The sequence below is a fragment of the Budorcas taxicolor genome, chromosome 7 (assembly GCF_023091745.1).
Source record: "Budorcas taxicolor isolate Tak-1 chromosome 7, Takin1.1, whole genome shotgun sequence".
Lineage (NCBI taxonomy): Eukaryota > Metazoa > Chordata > Mammalia > Artiodactyla > Bovidae > Budorcas > Budorcas taxicolor.
In genome coordinates, this window is record NC_068916.1 from 98,399,598 (window position 1) to 98,418,160 (window position 18,563).

The following is an 18,563-nucleotide window of genomic DNA, read 5'->3' on the forward strand; positions in this document are numbered from 1 at the left end:
TCATCTGAGTATCTGAGGTTATTGATATTTCTCCCAGCAATCTTGATTCCAGCTTGCGCTTCTTCCAACCCAGCGTTTCTCATGATGTACGCATGTATGGATGTGAGAGTTGGACTGTGAAGAGAGCTGAGCACCAAAGAATTGATGCTTTTGAACTGTGGTGTTGAAGAAGACTCTTGAGAGTCCCTTGGACTGCAAGGAGATCCAACTAGTCCATTCTGAAGGAGATCAGACCTGGGATTTCTTTGGAGGGAATGATGCTAAAGCTGAAACTTCAGTACTTTAGCCACCTTGTGCGAAGAGTTGACTCATTGGAAAAGACTCTGATGCTGGGAGGGATTGGGGGCAGGGGGAAAAGGGACGACAGAGGATGAGATGGCTGTACGGCATCACTGACTCGCTGGATGTGAGTTTGAGCGAACTCCAGGCGTTGGTGATGGACAGGGAGGCCTGTCGTGCTGAGATTCATGGGGTCGCAAAGAGTCGGACAAGACTGAGCAACTAAACTGAATTGAACTGAACTCTGCATATAAGTTAAATAAGCAGGGTGACAATATACAGCCTTGACTTACTCCTTTGCCTATTTGGAACCAGTCTGTTGTTCCATGTCCAGTTCTAACTGTTGCTTCCTGACCTGCATACACATTTCTCAAGAGGCAGGTCAGGTGGTCTGGTATTCCCATCTCCTTCAGAATTTTCCACAATTTATTGTGATCCACACAGTCAAAGGCTTTGGCATAGTCAATAAAGCAGAGATAGATGATTTTCTGGAACTCTCTTGCTTTTTCAATGATCCAGTGGATGTTGGCAATTTGATTTCTGGTTCCTCTGCCTTTTCTAAAACCAGGTTTAACATCTGGAAGTTCACAATTCACATATTGCTGAAGCCTGGCTTGGAGAATTTTGAGCATTACTTTACTAGTGTGTGAGATGAGTGCAATTGTGTGGTAGTTTGAGCATTCTTTAGCATTGCCTTTCTTTGGGATTGGAATGAAAACTGACCTTTTCCAGTCCTGTGGCCACTGCTGAGTTTTCCAAACTTGCTGGCATATTGAGTGCAGCATCTTTCAGGATCTGAAATAGCTCCACTGGAATTCCATCACCTCCACTAACTTTGTTCGTAGTGATGCTTCCTAAGGCCCGCTTGACTTCACACTCCAGGATGTCTGGCTCTAGGTGAGTGATCACACCATCGTGATTATCTGGTTCGTGAAGATCCTTTTTGTACAGTTCTTCCGTGTATTCTTGCCACCTCTTCTTAATATCTTCTGCTTCTGTTAGGTCCATACAATTTCTGTCCTTTATCGAGCCCATTTTTGCATGAAGGGTTCCCTTGGTATCTCTAATTTTCTTGAAGAGATTCCCATTTTGTTGTTTTCATCTATTTTTTTGCATTGACCATTGAGAAAGGTTTTCTTATCTCTTCTTGCTATTCTTTGGAACTCTGCACTCAGATACTTATATCTTTCCTTTTCTGCTTTGCTTTTCACTTCCCTTCTTTTCACAGCTATTTGTAAGGCCTCCCCAGACAAGCTGTTTTGTTTTTTTCCATTTCTTTTCCATGGGGATGGTCTTGATCCCTGTCTCCTGTACAATGTCAGGAACCTCCATCCATAGTTCATCAGGCACTCTATCTATCAGATCTAGTCCCTTAAATCTATTTCTCACTTCCACTGTAAAAACATAAGGGATTTGATTTAGGTCATAGCTGAATGGTCTAATTGTTTTCCTTACTTTCTTCAATTTAAGTCTGAATTTGGCATAAGGAGTTCATGGTCTGAGCCACAGTCAGCTCCCGGTCTTCTTTTTGCTGACTGTATAGAGCTTTTCCATCTTCAGCTGCAAAGAGTATAATCAATATGATTTCAGTGTTGACCATCTGGTGATGTCCATGTGTAGAGTCTTCTCTTGTGTTTTTGGAAGAGGGTATTTGCTATGACCTATGCGTTCTGTTGGCAAAACTCTACTAGCCTTTGCCCTGCTTCCTTTCATATTCCAAGGCCAAATTTGCCTGTTACTCCATGTGCTTCTTGACTTCCTACTTTTGCATTCCAGTCCCCTATAATGAAAAGGACATCTTTTCATCCTACTTTTGCATTCCATTCCCCTATAATAAAAAGGACAGCTGTGTCCACAACTGTTGTTAAATTTCAGCTTCTGTTTCAACTGGACAATTATTTTATTAGTTGTAGGTGAAGAGATACTAGGAGAGCATCTGGCCATGTTAAGTGATTTCCCATTTCCCATGTCCAGACAAATGGCATTTGGGATGTTGGACACATTTAAAATGCAAATATTTAGCAGTTACTTATTCTGAGTAATGTAAAATAGGAAAGGAGCCAGATGATAATTTTTAAAGAGAGCAAAGTGGATTCTAAAAAGTACTAACCTACGGCATACATATTGAGTGGAAAAGTCCAGTTACTATGCAAGGCAGTGGATACAAAATGGTATACTAGACATAATTATTATGTTTGAGAAGTTTACATGTATTCTGTGACTGTGTTACTGTGTTAGTCACTCAGTCGTGTCTGACTCTTTGCCACCCCACAAATTGTAGACCACCAGGCTTCTTGTCCATGGAAATCTCCAGGCAAGAATACTGAAGTGGATTGCCATTCCCTTCTCCAGTGGAACTTCCTAACCCAGGGATTGAACCCTGGTCTCCTGCCTTGCAGGCAGATTCTTTGCCATTTGATCTAAAGGGAAAGAGTCAATAAATAGTTACAGTGTCACTTAGCTATAAAACTTTCAGCTAAAATTACTGTGCATTTTTGGGGAAAAGTCAATATATACTAGAGGTTCAGGAAGAAAAAGTTACACAAAATAATTTGATATTTGCATATAGGGCTCCCCTGATGGCTCAAATGGTAAAGCATCTGCCTGCAACATAGGAGACCCGGGTTTGATACCTGAGTCAGGACGATCTCCTGGAGAAGGAAATGGGAACCCACTCCAGTACTCCCACCTGGAAAATCCCATGGACGGAGGTAGGCTACAGTCCATGGAGTCGCACAGAGTCAGACATGACTGAGCGAGTTCACTTATCTGCTGCTGCTGCTGCTAAGTCACTTCAGTCATGTCCGACTCTGTGCGACCCCATAGACAGCAGCTCATCAGGCTCCCCTGTCCCTGGGATTCTCCAGGCAAGAACAGTGGAGTGGGTTGTCATTTCCTTCTCCAATGCATGAAAGTGAAAATTGAAAGTGAAGTCTCTCAGTCATGTCTGATTCTTTGCAACCCCGTGGACTTTAGCCTACCAGGCTCCTCATCCATGGGATTTTCCAGGCAAGAGTACTGGAGTGGGTTGCCATTTCCTTCTCCATATATTGTATCTAGGTTGTGAAATGTAGTTTATATATATATATATATATATATATATATATATATATGCTGCGGTTAAGTCGCTTCAGTCGTGTCCGACTCTCTGCGACCCCATAGGCGGCAGCCCACTAGGCTCCCCCATCCCTGGGATTCTCCAAGCAAGAATATTGGAGTGGGCTGCCATTTCCTTCTCCAAAGCATGAAAGTGAAAAGTGAAAGTGAAGTTGCTCAGTAGTGCCCGACTCTTAGTGACACCATGGACTGTAGCCTACCAGGCTCCTCCGTCCATGGGATTTTCCAGGCAAGAGTACTGGAGTGGGTTGCCATTTTCCTTCTCCATATATTGTATCTAGGTTGTGAAATGTAGTTTCTTATTATATATATATATATATATATATATATATATATATAATCTTTATCTTTCAGTTCTTCCATGTTCAAACCACTAGGCCCCTATTAACTAGGGACCATTCAGTTCAGTTCAGTTCAGTTCAGTCACTCAGTCGTGTCCAACTCTTTGTTACCCCATGAATCACAGCACGCCAGGCCTCCCTGTCCATCACCAACTCCCAGAGTTCACTCAAACTCACATCCATCGAGTCAGTGATGCCATCCAGCCACCTCATCTTCTGTCATTCCCCTTTCCTCCTGCCGCCAATCCCTCCCAGCATCAGAGTCTTTTCCAATGAGTCAGCTCTTCACATGAGGTGGCCAAAGTACTGGAGTTTCAGCTTTAGCATCATTCCTTCCAAAGAAAACCCAGGACTGATCTTTAAAATGGACTGGTTGGATCTCCTTGCAGTCCAAGGGACTCTCAAGAGTCTTCTTCAACACCACAGTTCAAAAGCATCAATTCTTCAGCCATAGAGGCCTTTTAAAGGAATTTCTACTCCACAGATGATCTCCAAGCTTTTAATCATAAAGTCCACACTGGAAAAATACATGATATGAAAGATTCAGCTTTCATATCTCTCATCATCATCACAAACACTGTTCATTAGGGTAATTAATTTTAAATTATTTTTAATTTTTTTAAAGTTTTTGTATAACGGCAGTTGAGTGCACTGGTCATAGCAAACACCCTCTTCCAACAACATAAGAGATGACTCTACACATGGACATCACCAGGTGGTCAATATCAAAATCAGATTGAGTATTTTCCCTGCAGATGGAGAAGGTCTTTACAGTCAGCAAAAGCAAGACCTAGTGGTGCTGACTGAAGCTCAGATTAACATTTCCTTATCACAAAATTCAGGCTCAAATTGAAGAAAGTAAGGAAAACCAGTAGACCATTAGGCCATTCGGGTATGGCTTAAGTAAAATCCCTTATGATTATAGAGAAAAAGTGACAAATATTTTCAAGGGATTAGATCTAGTAGACAGAGCACCTAAAGAATTATGGATGGAGATTTGTAAGGTGTACAAGAGGTGGTGACTAAAATCATCCCCAAGAAAAAGAAATGCAAGAAGGCAAAGTAGGCCTTAGGAAGCAATGCTGCAAACAAAGCTAGTGGAGGTGATGGAATTCCAGCTGAGCTCTTTCAAATTCTAAAAGATGATGTTCTGAAAGTGGTGCACTCAATATGCCTGCAAATTTGAAAAACTCTGGACTGGAAAAGGTCAGTTTTCATTCCAATCCCAAAGAAAGGCAATGCCAAAGAATGTCCAAATTATCATACAATGGCACTCACTTCACATGCGAGCAAGACCATGCTCAAAATCCTTCAAGCTAGGCTTTAGTAGTACATGAACCAAGAACATCCAGACGTACGAGCTGGATTTAGAAAAGGCAGAGGAACCAGAGAGCAAATTACCAACATCTGCTGGATTGTAGAAAACGCAAGGGAATTCCAAAAAAACATCTACATCTGCTTCACTGACTATGTTAAAGCCTTTGACCGTGTGGAGCACAACAAACTGTGGAAAATTCTTAAAGAAATGGGAATACCAGACCACCTTACCTGCCTCTTGAAAAACATGTGTGCAGGTCAAGAAACAACAGATAGAACCACAAATGGAACATTGAACTGGTTCAAAAGTGGGACAGGAGTACTTCAAGGCTGTATTGCAACCCTACTTATTTAATTCATATGCAGAGTACATCATGTACAATAATGGGCTAGATGAAGCACAGCTGGAATCCAGATTGCTGGGAGAAATATCAACAACATCAGGCAGATGATACCACTTCAATGGTAGAAAGCAAAAGGAACTAAAGAGCCTCCTGATGAGGGTGAAAGAGGAGACTGAAAAAGCTGGCTTAAATCTCAACATTCATAAAATGAAGATCATGGCATCCAGTTCCATGTCTACATGGCAAATAGCAGGAAAAAAGGTGGAAGCAGTGATAAACTATTTTTCTTGGGCTCTAAAATCACTGCAGATGGTGACTGCAGCCATGAAACTGAAAGACACTTGCTCCTTGAAAGAAAAGTTATGGCAACCCTAGATAGCATATTATAGAGACATCCCTTTGCCAGCAAAGGTTGGTGTAGTCAAAACGATGGCTTTTCCAGTAGTCATGTGCGGATTGAGAGAGGGACCATAAAGGAGGTTGATCACTGAAGAATTGATGCTTTTGAACTGTGGTGCTGTAGAAGATTCTTGAGAGTCCCTTGCACAACAAGAAGATCAAACCAGTCAATCCTAAAGGAAATCAATCCTGAATGTTCATTGGAAGGACTGATACTGAAGCTGAAGCTCCAATACTTTGGCCACCTGGTGTGAAGAGCTGACTCTTTGAAAATACTCTGATGCCAGGCAAGATTGAGGGCAAGAGCAGACATGGGTAACAGAGGACGAGATGGTTGATGGCATAAGTAACATAATGGACGTGAGTTTGAGCAGGCTCTGGGACATAGTGAAGGATAGGGAAGCCTGGCATGTTGTGGTTTATCTGGTTGCAAAGAGACACAACTTAGCTACTGAGCAACAATGGTAAGAACAGTCTAAACTATTTAGAACACAGCAGAAGACTCTAAATATAAGTTCATATATTGCTCTTGATCCATAGATGGTCTGTGTCACAACCCTGTTTGTATCACAATCTGATATCTATCTTACTATGATAGACGATTGAATCTGGCCACTGGAAATTTTCATGAAGCTTTTGTGTAAGGTGTCTTGAAATAAGACAGAGGGCTGAGGATACACCAAATTCATAGAACAGGTTTAAAACTGTTTATCTTTTAATAAATGTCGGCAGGCAAGGCAGCATTAGATATGACTTGATGAGACTTTACTTTTGTATAAGCCAGAGGACAAGATTGTAGGAATAGCTTACTTTTGTCTAATTCTATTCACCTCTACAAATAATTGCCTAATTAGGTCAAATGACAATATTTATCTTTCCTAATTATATAGTCTCTTAGACTTCTTCTCTGCTATATACCTCAAGGGACTTAGCAAGTGGCACATAATACTGTATAAATACATATTTTAAATAAATAAATGACCAGAATTTAAATTAATACTCTTGAGAAAGTAATCATAAAGTTTAATAAAATCATATTGGAATGTTAGAAATTTGGGTTAAGAAATAAGCATATCCCTAAATAGTTGTGTCTATGACAACTATCTAATAAAATGTATCAGACATCACACAATTCTATTACTTTATAAATTTATTTCTATATCCAGAATCTTTCCCTTTTCAAGATGTTGTTTTGGTAAGAACACTTGAGAGTTATCCTCTTTAAAATATTTTAAGTGTAGAATGCACTATTGTTGACTTCAGGGTAAGGTTGCACACCAGGTCTCCCAAACTGAGATTCTTCTCATTTAATTACTATGTCTATTAATTAGTTGCTTCCAATTTCCCCCTCCCCCTACCTCCAATTCTACTCTTTGATTCTATAAATTCGGCTGTTTTAGATAACCCGTATGAGTGGGCCCATGCAGTATTTTCCTTTCTGTGACTGGCTTATTGCTCTTGGCATACAAAGATCACGCATGCTTTTTGCATAGTGCAGATTTCACCTCCTTGTTAAGGCTGAATAGTATTCCAGTGTATGTGTATGCGCTGTATCTATTCATTTGTTAATGTAAGTTGTTTCCACACCTGACTCTTGGGAACGGTACAGTAATGCACATGGCCCTTTATCTTAGTTTATGAATCTTATTCTATTTAGACAGATATTGTTGAGAGATTTGTATTGCTACATTAGCAGTATATTCCTTTAGATATTTGCTATTGCTTTCTGTCAACTGACAAACCTAAAGAGAATAGACCACTTCTATTAAAATATAACCATATTCTAGGGCTTCGCTCAGAGCTCAGTTGGTAAAGAATCCTCCTGCAACACAGGAGACCCCAGTTCGATTCCTGGGTTGGGAAGATCTTCTGGAAAAGGGATAGGCTACCCACTCTAGTATTCTTGGACTTTCCTTGTGGCTTAACTGGTAAAGAGTCCACGTGCAACATGGGAGACCTGAGTTCAATCCCTGTGGTGGGAAGATCCCCTGAAGAAGGGAAAGGTAACCCAGTCCAGTATTCTGGCCTGGAGAATTCCATGGACTGTATAGTCCATTGGGTCAGAAAGAATCAGACATGACTGAGTGACTAACTTTCACATATTCTAGAAAAACTTTAAAATGTGAATATCACTTTAATTCTAAGTCAAAACACAATATCTAATTTCTCCTTCATTAATTACGTATGAGTAATAACACACTAGGTATAAATAATTAAAATTTTAAAGTCCAAACTCTCTTATCAAAGTACTTAAAAAATTATGATGGAGAAATATACATGCACATGTATGCATACACACACACACATATATATATATACTTGAGATATATATCTCATATATATGAGAGAGGATTCTTTAATAGTGTGTAATCTGAAGTATAAAATACATGTATATAATTTCATGCTTATATAAATGATTGAATAAATAAATGAATGAGGTAGAAATAGTAAATCTTTCTTACAGAAAAATTATAATTTTTGACTAAAATTGTCCTTTAGTAGATGGAACTTAATTCTTCTCCTCTTTAATATTGTCGGCATGTGGTGACTTGGTTCCACAGAAGATAATGAGTAAAAGCAAAAATAGAAAATTTACAGTAGAGAAACTTAAAGTTCAGCCAAGTGATCAAGTTTAATGTCACAATAATAAGTCATGTTGTTATCACATGTCTTCTGATACGATGAAATAAGAAGTACAAGTCATGTTTGTGGGATATATATATATTTTTAACTACTTATCTCCAGCCTTATCATGAAAAAAACATCAAATAAACCCAAACTCACCACCTAATCAGTACACTCTTCAAAACATCAAGGTCATGAAAAACAAGCATAAAAACCTGTCACAGAGAAGACTAAGGACGTACGATGACTACATACAATTTGAAAACCTGGACTAGATCCTAGAACAGAAAAAACACATTAATGGAAACTAGAAGGCAATGGTACTCCACTCCAGTACCCTTGCCTGGAAAATCCCACGGACGGAGGAGCCTGGTAGGCTGCAGTCCATGGGGTCGCTAAGAGTCGGACATGACTGAATGACTTCACTTTGACTTTTCACTTTCATGCATTGGAGAAGGAAATGGCAACCCACTCCAGTATTCTTGCCTGGAGAATCCCAGGGATAGGGGAGCCCGGTGGGCTGCTGTCTGTGGAGTCGCACAGAGTCGGACACAAATGACTGAAGCAACTTAGCAGCAGCAGCAGCAGCAGTGTCAATAACATGAATTCTATAATTTTAGATAGTAGTAATGCACCGATGTTAATTTCTTAGTTTTGATAAATATACCAAGACTTTCTTAACATTTGGGGAAGCTTGCATGAATGGTATACAGGTACTGATTCTCTGTTCTACCTTTGCCATATTTGTCTAAAATTATTCCAAAGAAAATGTTTGTTAAATTTTGTTTTTAAGCAAGAGTAGAACAGAGAGGGTTATGGTGGTGACAGCTAGGGTAGGGTTTGTTTCATAAGTCATATAGAAAGTAAAGATTAAAAAACAGTAAGAGATCTAATTTCAAGTATCACCCACTCCTTTCCCTTCTTAAGTCAGCATTGCCTTGCTGATCACATCCTTCTTGTCACAACAGGGATTGCCAGGTTTTTGATGACACATGAAAAATAAACTTTTCATAGTTCTTTCTGAATCACTAGTATTTGACACAGTAGACTTTAAATATTTTTGGATTTTTCTATTCAAAATTGTGCTTAACTGATTAACATTTAAGATGAAAATTGGCAAACCTGGCAATTCTGTTGAACAGTCCAAGCTGCTTTGTATCTTGGCAAGCAATATGCTTTGGTAAATTCAGGTAGCACAACAAGATCATCATGGTAACCATGATGAGGATAGACCCATACATCACAACTCCATTTCTGGAATTCTCTGACTTTGTACATTTATTTTGTTTTCCCTTCTGGCTCTAAACCATTTCTCTCTGGCTGAAAAAATGGAAGAGTTTGTTTGCTGGCTGGTTCCCCTGGAAAACAATTTAATATGTGTTTCACAAATGTTTCCTTACATTGGCCTGAGGAGATACAGATGTTTAACTCTACCTGTTTCCAACAGAGCAGAAATATTCTGAATACTCTTTACTGCTGTTTTCCTGTAAAATTCTTAGTTAACATTTCTTGAAACCCAACCACATACAGTTAAATACGAACATATCTATCATAGTATTTAAGAAAAATCTGAAAATGCGGGTTCTCTTTTAGCAAACTCATTAAATTTCGCTCATACACACGAGTGTGTATACATATGTATATATGTATGGGTGTGGATATATATGGACATAAACATGTATATGATCATAATACATATAAATGTAAAGACACTGACATCTCTAAATAAGTGCTATTAATAATCTAATGTGCAAACCTATGTGTATACCATGATTTGAAAGCCACATATAAAAACTATAATAAGAAGTATACAAAGTCCAAGAATTAAGAATGTTAAATGAAACTGAGTCAGCAGAGGATCTGGGCATGACTGTTACAGTCTTTCGGGGTTCGCATTCATTGGGATTCACAATCAGTTTGATTCTCTACTATCGCCTTTTACAATTATTGACAATTTATCTTTGAACATGTGTTTTGAAAATGAAGCAAGTGTGTAAGAAAAGGAGATATGGATGGTGAGAACACGGAACATGTGTGTAAGCAGAGGAGATACTGCACTGTTCCTTGCTACCCCACCCACGTACAGCAGGCCCAGAGCCTTATAGGAGTGAACGCAGCTGCAGTACAGTGGCTACGTGTGGGGTTCAGTGAGACCAAAGCGAGTATAAAGGGTGTGTGCCGCCTCTACGACACAAGGCACAGACACTGACAGCCTCAAGGAGCCACACTCCCTGTTCCCAGCAGCGCTTGCTTTACACACGGAAAGAAGGCAAAGGCGTTCTCAGAAGCACACACAGCCAAGGGAACTTAATTCCATTTACATGTAGTTCCCCTATATTAGCTAAATGACAGACTGACAAATGATGACACCGGATGAAAGATAAAGGTGAAGCAACCCAGAGATACTCTCTCAGCTCTTCCTTACTCATCAGTAAACCAAAGGCAGGTTCTTAATATCCAACATGCTGATTTGTATCAAAAGCAAAATTAAAAGTCATGATATTTTTGTGCAGTTTGTATAGTAACAATGAAATATGCATATGTATGATGAGCTAAAAAGTTATATGATGTTATTATATAACTATATAACTATAATGTTAGTTACTCCACAAATTAAATGCTCTTATATTTGCACTGAAACTGTCATTGTACAACGTAAAGATGAATACTTAAAATTAATGACAACTTCTTAAAATCTTAATTTTTCTTTACTTAGGATGACATTGAATATCAAATAAAATACAACATGACAATTAAAGAGAGCTCATAGAAGAGAGGAAAATGCTTTATATTTTAGCAAAACTTTAATATCACTTTTTAATAAATTATTTGCTGCTATTACTGTTTGCTATATACTACTACTTGGAGAACTTTAGTTTCTGATTATGATAATTATGATTTGGCTTTTTTTAAAAAGAGATTTTGAACAAGAGAAGGAGCATATCAGAGTATTGAAAGAAAGCACTTTGTAGACAAACAAGTCTTATTTTCATTTACTAGCTCCATGACAACTATACAATATAGAAATTATGTAAATCCCAAGTTTAAGGAAACGTCTTGTTTTCTTACTCGTAAAAAGGGGGCATAAGGATAACCGCGATGGTCTTGTCACTCATCTAGAGCCAGACGTCTTGGAGTGTGAAGTCATATGGGCCTTAGGAATCATTACTACAAACAAAGCTAGTGGAGGTGACAAAATTCCAGCTGAGCTATTTCAAATCCTAAAAGACGATGCTGTGACAGTGCTGCACTCAGCATGCCAGTAAATTTGGAAAACTCAGCAGTGGCACAGGACTAGAAAAGGTCAGTTTTTATTCTAATCTCAAAAAAGGCAATGCCAAAGAATGTTCAACCTACCACACAATTAATTGCGCTCATTTCATATGCTAGCAAGATTATGCTCAAAATCCTTCAAGCTAAGCTTAAACAGTACATGAACCTAGAACTTCCTGATGCACAGGCTGGATTTAAAAAGGCAGAGGGATCAGAGATCAAACTTCCAACATTCATTGTATCATAGAAAAAGAAAGGGAGTTTCAGAAAAACATCTACTTCTGCTTCATTGACTATATTAAAGCCTTTGATTGTGTGGATCCCAACAAACTATGGAAAATTCTGAAAGAGATGGGAATACCAGAACACCTCACCTATATCCCAAGAAATCTGTATGTAGGTCAACAAGCAACAAATAGAACCACACATGGGACAACATTCTGGTTCAAAATTGGGAAAGGAGTATGACAAGGCTGTTTACTGTCACCCTGCTTATTTAACATCAAGTGAAATGCTGGGCTGGATGAGTCACAAGCTAGAATCCAGATTGCCAGGAGAAATATCAACAACCTCAGATATGCAGATAATACCACTCTAAATGGCAGAAAGAGATGAGGAACTAAAGAGTTTCTTGATGAGGGAGAAAGAGGAGACTGAAAAAGCTGGCTTAAAACTCAGTACTCAAGAAATTAACATCATGGCATCTGGTCCCATCGCTTCATAGCAAATAGATGGGAAACAATGGAAACAGTGACAGATTTTATTTTCTTGGGATCCAAAATCACCATGGATGGTGACTGCAGCCATGAAATTAAAATATGCTTGCTTCTTGGAAGAAAAGCTATTGCAAACCTAGATAATATTTTAAAAAGCAGAGACATCACTTTGCTGACAAGGTCTGTTTCCAGTAGTCATGTATGGATGTGAGAGTTGGATCATAAAGAAAGCTGAGTGCTCAAGCATTGATGCTTTTGAACTGTGGTGTTGGAGAAGACTCTTGAGAGTCCCTTGGACTGCATGGAAATCAGACCAGTCAATCCTGAAAGATTGGCCACCTGGTGCAAAGTGCCCACTTGTTGGAAAAAAGACCCTAATGCTGGGAAACATTGAACAGAATATGAAAAGTGGTTAACAGAGCATGAGACGGTTAGATAGCATCAACAACTCAGTGAACGTAAGTTTCAGTAAACTCCGGGAGACAGTGAAGGGCAGGGAAGCCTGGCGTGTTGCAGGCCTTGGGCTCTCAAAGAGATGGACATGACTTAATGACTGAACAATAACAAAGCCTATACAGTTTCATGTAACATACAGACTTGTGATGACAACAAAAGAAAAACAGACAAAAGTGAGATGGATTCATAAAATGAGCAATTAGATTAAGAGAGAGGTCATTTCATGTATACTTACATTTAGAATTTAACTTAGAGTATAGATAAAGAAATTAGAAGTTACGAAAGATATGGGGGAAAATCTAAAACAAGTGCAAACAGATGCTCCCTAGAGAGTTCATTCTCTCTATATATTCATTCATACGTATTCTCCATATATATACGTGTGTGTGTGTGAAATCATATAGATCTCATCATTCATATAGATTTCATTAACGTATCCAGATTCTCTCTAGAGCTACTCAGAGAAATCTCTGTGACAAGGGAGATGATTTGAGCCATAAACCTGGTCTACATTCCCAGTCCTGATTACTGGTAGTAAAGAAGATATTTTTTATCGAGATATTTTTGTTATTTTGTATCTAGTTTGTTGTTTTGTATCTAACTCCCAGTGACTTCTGGGAGAGACCGAGGTATGACTAAATTTCTTTGCAAGAACAAAGCGACCTAGTGTTCAAAGTGCCTTATGTTGTGGCCCTGACACAAAGTCCTTTGCTTGTTCCCCTTCTACCTTGCTTTATCTTTAAATCAAATGAAGCAGTTTCTTGATCCTAGAATAAACCTTACTTCTTTCCTGCATCTATTCAAGGCCTTTTCATTTCAGCCCTATGTTACTATCTTACTTTACATCTCACTTTTTCTGCTATCTTTAAGGGGATGTTATTTATTAACATCCCAATCAATTATGATGTATCTGAGAGATCTGTTCCTACTTTATTTCCTACCTTATTACTTATTATGTACATACATGTTCATCTCATTTTAGTAGATTACACCTTCATTAATGGCAATACCCAAGAATATGTTTCTTTTCCCCCTATCTTCTTGAGAGTTTTGAATACAGTAAGCATTTAATAAGTATGACTGAGTACTTTTTTGGTCAACTGTAAGTTACAGTTTACTTGGGCTAGGATCTCAGTGGCTGAATCTTTGTGTTGAGGTTCTTTGTTTTTTGTTTTATTTTATTTTATTTATTTATTTATTTTTTGGTAAAGGGGATTATGTGAGTTCAGTTAAGTTTACTGGTATTCATTTTAAAAAATACAAACATGAATTTCATGTTAGCACCTGAAATTACACTTTTGATGTCATAATTATAAATGAATTTTCATTTTGTTTTGTAATCCCTATTCAAAGGTAATATCTTATATATGCTTTCAAAGAAGTTTAACCACTACAACATGAGAACAGTGCTTCTTTAAATTCTCTAATTAAAATATTTAAGTTGTTTCTTATTTTTAAAATTTCTTTGAGTGCAAGCATGGAAAAAAAGAAACCAAACATGTTACTTAATAACATGAGAAAGAGAATGCTTGGTCAAGCAAAATTTTAAATCTTATCTTTAAACTTAGGAGGTTTAGAAAATTCAGATGTATTTGGTGGGAGGCCAGTCTCTAAATCTTGCTGTTGTCAACCAACATTAACGTGTGTGGGGTTATTCTTTCTCGTGTGACCTTAAAAGGTCCTCTTTACACATGTTTATCAATTCTTAAACACTTTATTTGCTTTTATATTGGTATGTAGAACTTAAGAAAAATGCATGCTACTATTAGACTTTAAGACTCATTAGAGTTAAGAAATTGTGCTACAGATACACACACACACTCAGTCATCTACGACTCTTTGCGACCCCATGGACTACAGCACGCCAGGCCTCTCTGTCCATCACCAACTCCCAGAGTTTACTTAAACTCATGTCCTTTGAGTCAAACCATCTCATCCTCTGTCGTCCCCTTCTCCTCCTACCTTCAATCTTTTCCAGGATCTGGGTATTTTAAAATGAGTCAGTTCTTCACATCAGGTGGCCAAAGTATTGGAGTTTCATCAGCTTCAGCATCAGCCCTTCCAATGAATATTCAGGACTGATTTCCTTTATGATGGACTGATTGGATCTCCCTGCAGTCAGTCTCCTTGCAAGGGACTGTCAAGAGTCTTCTCCAACACCACAGTTCAAAAGCATCAGTTCTTCAGTGCTCAGCTTTCTTCACAGTCCAACTCTCACATCCATACATGACTACTGGAAAAACCATAGCTTTGACTACATGGACCTTTGCTGGCAAAGTAATGTCTCTGCTTTTTAATATGCTGTCTATGTTTATCATAACTTTTCTTCAAGGAGCAAGTGTCTTTAATTTCATGGCTGTAGTCACCATCTGCAGTGATTTTGAAGCCCAAGAAAATAAAGTCTGTCACTGTTTCCACTGTTTCCGCATCTATTTGCCATAAAGTGATGGGACTAGATGCCACGATCTTAGTTTTCTGAATGTTGAGTTTGACGCCAAATTTTTCACTCTCCTCTTTCACTTTCATCAAGAGGCTCTTTAGTTCTTCTTTGTTTTCTGCCCTAAGGATGGTGTCATCTGCATATCTGAGATTATTGATATTTCTCCCGGCAATCTTGATTCCAGCTTGTGCTTCATCCAGCCCAGTGTTTCTCATGATGTACTCTGCATATAAGTTAAATAAGCAGGGTAACAATATACAGCCTTGACGTACTCCTTTTCCTATTTGGAACCAGTCTGTTGTTCCATGTCCAGTTCTAACTCTTGCTTCCTGACCTGCATACAGATTTCTCAAGAGGCAGGTCAGGTGGTCTGCTATTTCCATCTCTTTAAGAGTTTTCCAGAGTTTTTTGTAGTCCACTCAATCAAAGGCTTTGACTTAGTCAAATATATATATGACCAAGTCTAGAGAAATAAATCTGGGAACCCTCAATGTATTAGCACTATGAACCTGGTAATAGAACTTCTACTAGTGACATGATAGAATAACCGCAGACATATTTACTGTTCTACTTTAAACAACTTTAAAAAATAGTGAAAGTACAAAATAACATCTTTCAAATATTAGTTATTGTTGCTTAGTTGCTAAATTATGTCCGACTCTGTGCAACCCTGTGGACACAGCAAGCCAGGCTTCTATGTCCTTCAATATCTCCTAGAGTTTGCTCAAATTCATGTTCATTGAGTCAGTGATTAGACAACCCTACAATTATTCTTAAGAGAAAATATGTTGAGTGGTCAAGCAGACACTATCACATTTAATTACACAAAGTATATCTTATGTGAATTTTTAATTCATGTTTTATAACCTCAAGTAAGAAATTACTTAGTAGGTCTCTCTTCTAGATGAAATATACAAAAACAGGAAATATGGGTGAGTACTTCAATAAGAATTTAGGTTATCGATTTCATGAACTTAAAAAGGATGTTTTCAGGAAAGCTTATGTAGGCTATACCCACATTGAAATATTTCAAATGTCTTATACTGTTACAGTCATTTCACTGTATAAAAAGTATTAGGAATTATCAGGAGAGATAAGCAGACCTAGCATGTAAATGACTCTGCCTTCTCAATATAAAGGTTTAAATCTGACTTTCCACCCCATGATCTTCTCTTTCCTGTGTAAGTTGCCCTTGCAGGTAGATGAGGCAGTCTTACACAATCAGTACCTGAACTCATGCCTGGATTTCAAAATGCCCATATTTTGTTCAAAACCATGTCTTGCTCAATGTTCACATAGGTAGACGTGTTGAACAAAAATACTGCACAGGTTCTACCCTAGTGAAACTGGGGAAGGGCAAGATTTCTAGTACTAACTAAACTCCGCCACAAAAGAATGTGGAGATAAACATAAAGAGGTATTGGACCACAGAAAACGGTGATCACCATAATAGGTACCATGTATGGAAAGTTATGACCAACCTAGATAGTATATTAAAAAGCAGAGACATTACTTTGCCAACAAAGGTCCGTCTAGTCAAGGCTATGGTTTTTCCAGTGGTCATGTATGGATGTGAGAGTTGGACTGTAAAGAAAGTTGAACACCAAAGAATTGATGCTTTTGAACTGTGGCATTGGAGAAGACTCTTGAGAGTCCCTTGGACTGCAAGGAGATCCAACCAGTCCATTCTGAAGGAGATCAGTCCTGGGTGTTCATTGGAAGGACTGATGCTAAAGCTGAAACTCCAATACTTTGACCACCTCATGTGAACAGTTGACTCATTGGAAAAGACTCTGATGCTGGGAGGGATTGGGGACAGGAGGAGAAGGGGACGACTGAGGATGAGATGGTTGGATGGCATCACCAACTCGATGGACGTGAGTTTGAGTGAACTCCGAGAGTTGGTGATGGACAAGGAGGCCTGGCGTGCTGCAGTTCATGGGGTCTCAAAGAGTCAGACATGACTGAGCAACTGAACTGAATTGAACTGCTTCATTGAGTATGCTCGCTCAAACCTTTGACTGTGAATCACAACAAACTGTGGATAATTCTTAAAGAAATAGAAATATCAGACACTCTTCTGCCTTCTGAGAAACTTGTATGCAGGTCAAGAAGCAATAGTTAGCATGGATGTGAAACAGCTGACAGTTTCAAATTGGGAAAGGAGTATGTCAAGGCTGTATACTGTCACCCTATTTACTCGATTTATATGAAGAGTGGAAATCCTGGGCTGGATGAATGACAAGCTAGCATATAGACTGCCAGGGGAAATATCAATAACCTCAGATATGGCTTCCCTGGTGGCTCAGAGGTTAAAGCGTCTGCCTCCAATGCGGGAGACCCGGGTTCCATCCCTGAGTTGGGAAGACCCCCTGGAGAAGGAAATGGCAATCCACTCCAGTATTCTTGCCTAGAGAATCCCATGGAGAGAGGAGCCTGGTAGGCTACAGTCCACGGGGATGCAAAGAGTTGGACATGACTGAGTGACTTCACTATGCAAATGATACCACTCTAATGCCAGAAAGAGATGAGGAACTAAAGAGCCTCTTGATGAAGGTGAAAGAGGAGAGTGAAAAAGCTGGTTTAAAACTCAGTATTCAAAAAAAGGGGATCATAGCATCCAGGTCCATCACTTCATGACAAATAAAAGGGGAAAAAGTGGAAACAGTGACAGACTTTATTTTCTTGAGCTCCAAAATCACTGGAGATGGTGACTACAGCCACAAAATTAAAAGACACTTGCTCCTTGGAAGAAAAGCTATGTCAATCTTGGAAGAAAAGCTGACAAACCTAGACAGTGCTTTAAAAAGCAGAGACATCATTTTGCCAACAAAGGTCCATCTAGTCAAAGCTATGGCTTTTCCTGTAGTCATGTATGGATGTGAGAGAGTGGCCATTAAGAAGGCTGAGCACCAAAGAACCTACCCTTTCCAACTGTAGTGCTGGAGAAGGCTCTTAAGAGTCCCTTGGACAGTGAGATGAAACTAGTCAATCCTAAAGGAAATCCATCCTGAATATTCATTGGAAGGATTGATGCTGAAGCTGAAGCTCCAAACTTTGGTCACCTGATGCAAAGAACAGACTCACTGAAAAATGAGTATGTGAAGAGTAGAAATCGTGGGCTCGGATTTCTTCTGGGAAAGATTGAAGGCAGGAGGAGAAGGGAATCACAGAGGATGAGATGGTATCACCGACTCAATGGACATGAGTTTGAGCAAGCTCCGGGAGTTGGTGATGGACAGGGAGGCAAGGCCTC